We start from the raw sequence: 9,038 nt of genomic DNA, 5'->3' as shown, positions 1-9,038 counted from the left end.
TTGTGATGGTTTCTGTTGACTCACGTAAAGCTTGTGATCAACTAAAACTCCTTTGTTTTACAAGTGATCCTGTTAAGTCTAGTGAAGTCAAACCCTCTGCACTGATCAGTATGCACTTTATATTACATAATTTTTGATTAGTAATTGTGTCTCTAGCCTCATCTAGGTACTTTATATAATAAATCACTATTATGGCTACCACATACTGAGCACTTTTACTATGTGCCAAAGTGCTAGACACTTTGCATACCACATTGAAACCTTGCAACAACCACTTAAAACAGACTTTATTAACCCCACTTTATTGTTGAAGACATTGAGAGTTTTAGGAGTGATGCCATTCCCCAAGAGTCTGCAGCATGAGTAGGTCTGGGGCAAGTCATCCCAGGCTGGAGTGATGACCCCTGTGTTAGGGACTTTTAAATTATAAAACACCAATCAAATGTCAGGGGTGTCATTAGCATCATTACCATTATGCTGGCTTGCCAAGTCTAATTTGGGAAACTTTGAAGGACGGGCTTCACTATATCAGTGATTGATTTGTTTACATGAAATAGAAGCCCACTCCAGCTAGTTTAAGCAAAAAATGTAATTCAATATAAGCCGTTAGAACTATCTCACAGATCTCAAGGGCAGGCAAGTCACACAAGGACCTTACACTCAGGACTGGTGTTGGGGGAATGCCCACCTTTCCCTCCACTTCTCTCAAAACACCAGTTTCCTTTCTCTCTTTCAGACATGTGTCCCAAGCAGCCCTCCTTGGCAAATCTACATTTCCTTAGCCAACCAGGACCTGTGGCAAACAGTCTGGCCTCTCCTTGTCCTAATTCCAAAGTTCAGGAATCTGACTGGCCCAGCCTGGCCTCTGGAGTGGTTGCCTGTGAGTCAGGTGCCCACTTCTGCCCCAATTAACTGGACAAGGAGGCTGGGCTGCATAGAAGAACCAAGGACCCAGGAGACTCCCTGGGCTTGTGGGCCGAGCAGGTACCTACTGAAGAAACCTGAAGAAAACCGAAGAAACCTACTTCAGTTCGGCCTGCCCTGGGGACTAGGAGGAGGCCAGGTGGGCCACGTTTCTGCCCAGTCATTTCCCAGTGCTGAGCTTCTTCAGGGGTAAAATGGCTTTCTCTGGCATTTTAGTGTCTTAATGCCTCTAGGAACTCTGGAAGGTTCTTTGTATTTTTTTTTTTTTTATTTTTTTTATTTTTTTTTTTTTTGAGACGGGGTCTTGCTCTGTGTAGTGGCGCCATCTCGGCTCACTGCAACCTCTGCTTCCCAGGTTCAAGCAATTCTCCCACCTCAGCCTCCCGAGTAGCTGGGATTACAGATGCCTGCCACCATGCCTGACTAATTTTTGTATTTTTAGTAAGGATGAGGTTTCATCATGTTGGCCAGGCTGGTCTCCAACTCCTGACCTCAGGTGATCTGCCCCCCTCGGCCTCCCAAAGTGCTGGGATTACAGGTGTGAGCCACCACTCCCGGCCTCTTTTTAAATTATTTATTTATTTTATTTTTTGTAGAGATGAGGTCTCGCTATGTTGCCCAGGCTGGTCTCGAATTCCTGGGTTCAAGCTATCCTCCCACCTCGGCTTCCCAAAGTGCTGGGATCACAGGCGTGAGCCACCGTGCCTGGCCAGCTCTGAAAGGTTCTGACAGAGTCTAGTGACGTATGTGTAGCTCATGCTTTGGGGGCTGTTTAAGGCTCCTGGGGACTTGTCTACCTGTTTTTCTTAGTCCCTGGCCCTGGTTTACAGACCATTCCCAAGGGACTTCCTGTCTTGCCTTCCTGAGTCACTGCTGAGCCTTGAAAACACGATACATGTGCTGCTTTTGACCAGCCACCTTTTCACTGATTCCGTCTAATCTCTGTGTTTTCCTTTGCTGGGTGTGACTCTTTGAATCAGACTTCCAGAATGTTAGGGCTGAAAGATCATTGCATCCGAATGCCCTCCACCGCTCACTTGTGGGACCTGAGGTGCAGAGAGGAGAGGATGAGTGAATGCAGATACATCCAAGGTGGCACCGAAGAGGGTTTTAGGTGATACATGGACAAACATTTTGTTATTGTAATAGCTATATTTAAACAGACTGTACTGTTGCTTAGGCTGAGGCTAAATTTATTTAAGTAAAATAGTCCAATAAAGAAAAACACAAAGCAAAAATATCTTACAGATTATAGAAAATGATGAAAGTAGTACAGGAATGAGTGACATTTGAAATACTACGTTGATGAATGAGTGGGTGAATGGATGAATGAATGAATAAATCAGTGGATAAGGTACAACACTGGAATCTTTAGGATTCATTTTCTTACAGACATGGAATTATTTCCCAGTCCTTGCACTTCAAGTCAGAGAATCATCATGATCCCACGGAACACCAGCCCAGCCCCCAGCAGGTGCTATACTTTTGACGACATGGAACACAAATGGTTTACCGTGCAGTTCTCTTTTTTTCAGGTCAGCAAACTCCAAACTCAGGGGCAACTGAGTGTACCTTTTAAGGTGAACGTCTTGAACTCCAGTTGCCCCACCTCCTTTGGGTTGCTATGACCTTGTTCCTAATCTTACAGAGAGGAGGAGCTTTAAGGGCCAGATGGGGTCTCTGGTTTCCCACGGGGCTCCCTAAAGGCAGCCCTTCTTGGCAAAACCCTGGGCCCATGCCAGGACTGAGTCATAGAAGGGAAAGTACGCCGGGTGGAAGCTGGACAGTGACCTTGGGCAAGCCCCTTCCCTCCTTCGCTGGGTCTTAGTTGCTTCCTCTGAGAAGCAAGGAGGTTTAACTCCACCTCATTCCTACCTTTATTCATTAAACACCAAATGCATTCCTGGCATTTGCTTGGTATGTGGGCAGATAAATAGAGTAATTGGATTCAGTGCCTGGAAGAACCCACAGTCAGGTGGGGTGGGGAGAAGGCGCATAAGCGGCTGTGATTACATATATGTTTAAGAAGGGCTAGATGATGTGGACAGTCCCTGCCCACTCCGGGATCCCCAGAATGTGTCAGTGCAGGGGAAGGAATACATAAATAACTTGGCAAGATCACAGGGCTGCACCCAGAAAAGTGTTAGCCCTTGAAGGTAGGGGCAGCCCTGGGCCTAGCTCCCGATCCTTCTCCATCCTACAGCAAACCTGCTGAACGTGGATTTTGGAGTTGAGCCAATTCAGGTTCCAACCCCTGAGCAGACATCAACTGGAACTGGAAGCTTCACTCTCTGGGCCTCAGTTTCCTCTTCATCCAAGGAGGATAGTGCTCTGGGATCCTAGGACATATGAGGGTTCCATAAGGTAAGTATAATGTGTATCATGTCAAGAGCTCGGCACAGGGCCTGGCCCATTGTACAGCTCCACCATCAAGGCATGAGGTCGAATGGACGTCCATCCACTCTGGAAACACACCCACCTCTTGCCTCCCTTGGTTGGTCCCAGGGCTGGTTCTCTTTCTGGGACCCTCTTACCCAAGAGGTCTTGCCTCAGTCCTCTCTTGACCCTTTGAATGTTCTCAGGGGCTTTCCTCTTCTCAGGCCAGAGCCTCCCCATTGTGCACCTCTGCTCTACTGATCTGGCTGTGAACTGGTATGTGCCAGAGACAGGGAGGAGGCTGGTAGGGCTGGGATTCCTTGGGAGAAAGCTGGCCAGAGCTGCAGGTTCCCCGGCTCTCTTCCCAGCATTAAATTAGCACTGGAGCTGCCTGGTCTTGCCCAATAACTTGCCCAGGACAAGGTGACATCCTTCCTTCCTTCTCTGAGGCAGGACTGAGTGGCTTCCTAGAAGAAGACAGGCAGGACAAGCCAAGACGCACCCAAAGGATGGGGGAGGGAACCTGATTGGGGGAGAGGATGGGAGAGTCTGGAGCTTGGGGCAGCAGTGGATGGAACAGGTTTGCCCACATTCCTGGCAGGCCCCAGGATTCCAAAGCACTTTCTGTTTTTGTCACTGCCCCACCAATCACATACTCTGCCAGGGCCACGAGGCACCAGGCTTTTCAGAGCACCAAGCCCTTCCACCTTCACTTCTCATTCTTCACACCAAGAAATGGGTACCACCGGCTCTGTTTTACAGATGAAGAAATTGAGGCTCACAGAGGAAGAATCACATGCCCCAACTCGGAAGGGCTAATACAATTAACATTTAATGGCCAGGTGTGGTGGCTCATGCCTATAATTCCAGCATTTTTGGAGGCCGAGGTGGGTGGATCACTTGAGCCCAGGAGTTCAAGACCAGCCTGGGCAACATGGTGAAACCTGACTCTATAAAAAATACAAAAATTAGCTAGGCGTGATGGCACATGGCTGTAGTCCCAGCTACCCAGTAGGCTGAGGCAGAAGGATCACCTGGGGTCCAGTGGTCGAAGCTACAGTGAGCCATGATTGTACCACTGCACTCCAGCCTGAGTGACAGAATTAGACCCTATCAAAAAATAAAGTAAAATAACCATTCACTAAGACTACTATGAACCAGGAACCTGCTACGAACCAGGTCGATTTCATACAAAAATCATCTCTGTTCCCAATATCCCAGCAAGGTGCCCATTTTACAGATGAGTAGACCAAAACGCAACCTGATGAAAGCCTTGCCCAGGGGCCCAGAACTAGTAAGCACAGAGCGAAGATGTGAGCCTAGATTTGCTGGACTCCAGATCCTACCTCTCCTCCATGTTAAAGGCAAGGAAGCGGAGGCTCAGTAAGGTTCAAACCATGTCCAAGGTCATACTGCCAGCAAGGCAAAGCCAGTTTTCAACCCAGGTCTGTCTAACTCTGCAACTCCTGTGTTTGCCGTATGCTACATTGTCTCAATAAACCTTTTTTTCATGGAGCAACTGGCTGATGCCAAATGACTACAACTGTATCTCAAACAGATAAAGATCCAGGACAGAAAGGGTCATGAACTATTATTACCATTATCATCAATGCTATTATTAATTGCTAACATAGCAGGGTCAGCATTTATACTGTATGATTCAGATTTGCAGAAATAAAACTTTCCTTCCACAACTGAACCCAACTCGATCACAACTCCTCTTCCCCTGATTTATTTCTGGGTTAAAATGTATTTTTTTCATGACAACTAAATGCAGTGGGAGAGCATGCATTTTCTTTTGCTTTAAAGGGCATTTGGGGACAATTGGTAAAATCTGAAATAAGTCTACAGATTAGACAATAGTCTTGTATAATGTTAATTCTCCAATTTTTAATTTTTGTGTTAAAAAAATTTCTTTTTGAGACGGAGTTTTGCTCTTGTTGCCCAGGCTGGAGTGCAATGGCGCGACCTCGGCTCACTGTAACCTCCGTCTCCCAGGTTCAGGTGATTCTCTGGCCTCAGCCTCCCAAGCAGCTGGGATTACAGGAGCCCACCCCAATGCCTGGCTAATTTTTGTATTTTAGTAGAGACAGAGTTTCACCATGTTGGTCAGGCTGGTCTCAAACTCCTGATCTCAGGTGATCTGCCTGCCTCAGTCTCCCAAAGTGCTGGGATTGCAGGCGTGAGCTACCACACCCGGCCTAAAAAAAAAATTTTAAGATAGGGAGTCTCACTATGTTGGCCAGGCTGGTCTCCAGTTCCTGGCCTCAAGTGATCCTCCTGCCTCAGCCTCCCAAGGTGCTGGGATTATAGAGGTATGAGCCAACACGCCCTGTGAGCCAACACGCCCGGCCAATTCTCCAAGTTTGATAACTGTACCGTGGATATGTAGGGTTACGTCCTTGTTTTTAGGAAACACACACTGAAGTATTTAGGAATCAAAGGGCACTATGTGGACAACTTTTAAACATTTCAGAAAAAAATACACATGTGCATGTGCACACAAACACAGAAGAATAAAGCAGGTGTAGTAAAATGTTAACATTTAGGGAATTTGGATGAAGGGATTCAGAATTCTTTGCATTACTCTTCCAACTTTTCTATAAATCTGAAATTATGTCAATACCAAAAAATTTAGACAAAAATATTTAGTCTTGTTTGGAAAAATTGTCAGCTCAGGATCTGAACTTACTATTAGGTTGCTCGTCTCTCGGCGGTGCCTTCTTCTGCCCAAGGATAACACAGGGCGGCAGAGGAGCCTTACCTAGCACCTATGGGCTTGGGCCTAGACTTCTGGGCTTGATGGCCCTGTGGGCTGCCTTGCCCTCTGTGGCGTCTGGTGCCAGCTTCTCCCCATCGCTTCTCTGCTGATGTCACTGGTCCTTTCTGGCTTTGGGCCTGGGCATACGTCACTCCTGAAGCCTCCAGCCATGGTGTCTGTTGCCAAAGCTGTGTGCTCTGAGCCCTCCCCATCCTGACCCCAAGCCTCTCACAGGTTCCTCAGGGCTTAGATGTGTCCTACTGGAAACTTCTGATGCTTACCCATGACCCACAAAGGCCTCAGGGGAGTCAGACGTTTGTATGAGTCAGTCTCATCAGGAACACAGCAGACTGGTTGCTTTAAGACAGGGAATGGAATAGAAAGAATTGACTATTTCAACAGGAATTTTGACAGAGAAGAAGAAAAACAAAAAAATTTAAATGTTTTTAAAAGAACTGACTAAACATTAATTGACAGATGGAAAAGCCGGCGGCATGAGAGCGGAGGTAGTAACTGCAGGAGACAGACACCACTCCTAGGGAAGGGAGAACAAGGGAGGAAGTTAGGTGTTAGGACCCAGCAGCTGGGACCCAGACCTGGAGGAGGGCATGGCTGTAACTGGTGCTGGTGTCTCCGAGGGGCCACAGTGGGGCTGGTTCTGGGAATGTGGGGAAAACCTAGAAACCAGAACCGCTTGCTGCTGGAACCAATTTCCTCTGCCAGGGTGAATGAAGGGCCATTGCTGAGGCGATGGTGACAGGATGCAACAGCAAGCTGAGACCTTTCTTCCTGGGACCGTCTTGCACTCTCTAGGGTCCCCTATTGGCAGAGCCTATCCTGGAAACAGCTGACAGAACAGAAATAGGGTGGGCCCCAATGCCAGCCCCAGCATCACCAGACGGCATATATGGGGGTAGGTTTGGGGACGAGGGCTGATAGCTTCAGAACTGGTACGTGGAGGGGATGGGGAGCCATAGGGCTGGGCCAGAGAGAACGTTGCTTCTCTCTCTCCCTCAATAGGCCTCACAGCCATTCCACAGCTTCCCACGGAAGGAGGCATACACCCCTTAGTTCCCTGGTCTTCTACTCCTTCCACTGGGCATTCACCCTGAGCAGGTGAGACCCGAATCCCAGGCACTCGCTCTGTTTTCTGTGTTTCTCAGTCCATCCAGGAGGAGTTTCTTGCCTGACCTGAGAAATTACCTACTCGATGACTTCAGGGAAACTTTTATTCCTTGGGTCATCCAAGTTTCATCTCTGGATTTTTTTTTCCTTTTTTTAATCCTCCTTGATCTGTTAGTAAATCTCTTGATATTTAAAGAGAAGATTTTGAAAAAAATGTGTCTCTCCTATATATATTGACTTTGTAGTTGAGTGCCTGGATCTTTAAAATAATTCTGCTTTGGACTTTTATAAGAGTCCCATTTGACATTCAGGGCTGAACAATGACTTCTTTCTCTCAGGCTATACTCCAGTGCCCCCTCAGACAATGGGTGAAGGGCCACTAAAAAGAAAAAAAAAGTTGGTGAGGAAGAAAAAGGCTCAATTAAAAAGCTCCAAATATGACCCTGCTCTACTGCTGTGAACTGAGTACTATGTGCTTGGATGTGTTAAGGACGGAGACCATCGCCATGTTTTTCCTTCCAACATTCCTGTGAAGAAAGTAGGAAGGTATCTTTGACTTCAGTGCCCGAGGTTTTCCCCACTGGGCTATCCCACTTTTCTGGGGCCATTTCTAGCCTTTTACCTTTTGATAAACTGAGGCCCAGGGGGCTACTATGCAAATCAGTATTGAATCCAAGTTTTGGAGCAGTCTCACTTGGGCAAGTCATGTAAGCTTACTTTACGTAAAACAGGGATGTCATGAAGATTTGAGATAATGGATGTAAAGTTTTGGGCACAGTGCCTAGAAAAAATAGGTATTTGATAAATGGTACTACTACCAATAATAACAATAATTAATGTTTATTGCCAGGCGTGGTGGCTCACGCCTGTAATCCTAGCACTTTGGGAGGCTGAGGTGGGGGGGATCACCTGAGGTCAGGAGTTCGAGACCAGCCTGGCCAACATGGCGAAACCCTGTCTCTACTAAAAATACAAGAAATTAGCCGGGCGTGGTGGGACATACCTGTAGTCCCAGCTACATGGGAGGCTGAGGCAGGAGAATTGCTTGAACCCATGTGGTGGAGGTTACAGTGAGCCGAGATCGTGCCACTGCACTCTAGCCTGGGCTACAGAGCGAGACTCTTAACTTTTATTGACTGGTTACTATGCCAGGCGCAGGGCTAAGCACTTTTCGTGTGTGAATTATTTTCATTTAATTATTTAATTTAATTATTTTAATCCACTGTCTCCCTCCATTCCTGCTGGAACACACAGACCTACCTTCCGTCTTCCCACCCTGACCAACTGAGAAACCTCAAGCTTTGGACTTGTCCATGCTGCCCTCTAACCCTAGATCACAGCTCTGAGTGTGAATACTGCCAGCCTAGAAGAGAACATTCATGCTAGATGCAGTGGCTCACACCTGTAATCCCAGCACTTTGGGAGGCAGAGGTGAGTGGATCACTTGAGTCCAGGAGTTTGAGACCAGCCTGAGCAACATGGCAAAACCTCATTTCTACAAAAAATACCAAAAAAAAAAAAAAATTATCCAGGCATGGTGGTGCGCACCTGGAGTCCCAGCTATTCAGAAGGCTGAGGGGGGAGGCTCATTTGAGCCCAGGAGGCAGAAGTTGCAGTGAGCCGAGATCATGCCACTGCACTCCAGCCAGGGTGACAGAGTGAGACCCTGTCTCAAGAAAAAAGAAGGAGGACATCCATTGCACTCAACTGCATGTGCATTGGGGTGGTTGGAAACATCTGTGTGACCTCCTGCTTTTTGTTAGTATTATTGTTGGATTCTTTCATGTAGCTATTTGCATGTTGTGTAAACTGCAGTTCCCAATATTTGTGAAAACATTTTGTTTGCTTGTTT

General features: G+C 47.0%; 1 long non-coding RNA gene across 1 annotated transcript; it reads left to right on the top strand.

The window, feature by feature from the left end:
- Positions 1-1,899: 1,899 nt before the first annotated feature.
- Positions 1,900-8,726, top strand: LOC134734021 (uncharacterized). Its single transcript, XR_010117452.1, has 3 exons — positions 1,900-2,459; positions 3,128-3,288; positions 8,441-8,726. It is a non-coding gene; the product is annotated as an uncharacterized lncRNA (long non-coding RNA).
- The last annotated feature ends 312 nt before the right edge of the window (positions 8,727-9,038 follow it).

This window comes from Symphalangus syndactylus, chromosome 12, assembly GCF_028878055.3.
Source record: "Symphalangus syndactylus isolate Jambi chromosome 12, NHGRI_mSymSyn1-v2.1_pri, whole genome shotgun sequence".
Taxonomy (NCBI): Eukaryota; Metazoa; Chordata; class Mammalia; order Primates; family Hylobatidae; genus Symphalangus; species Symphalangus syndactylus.
Note: the sequence above shows the minus strand (reverse complement) of the source record. Positions and strands in the feature narration are given on the sequence as shown.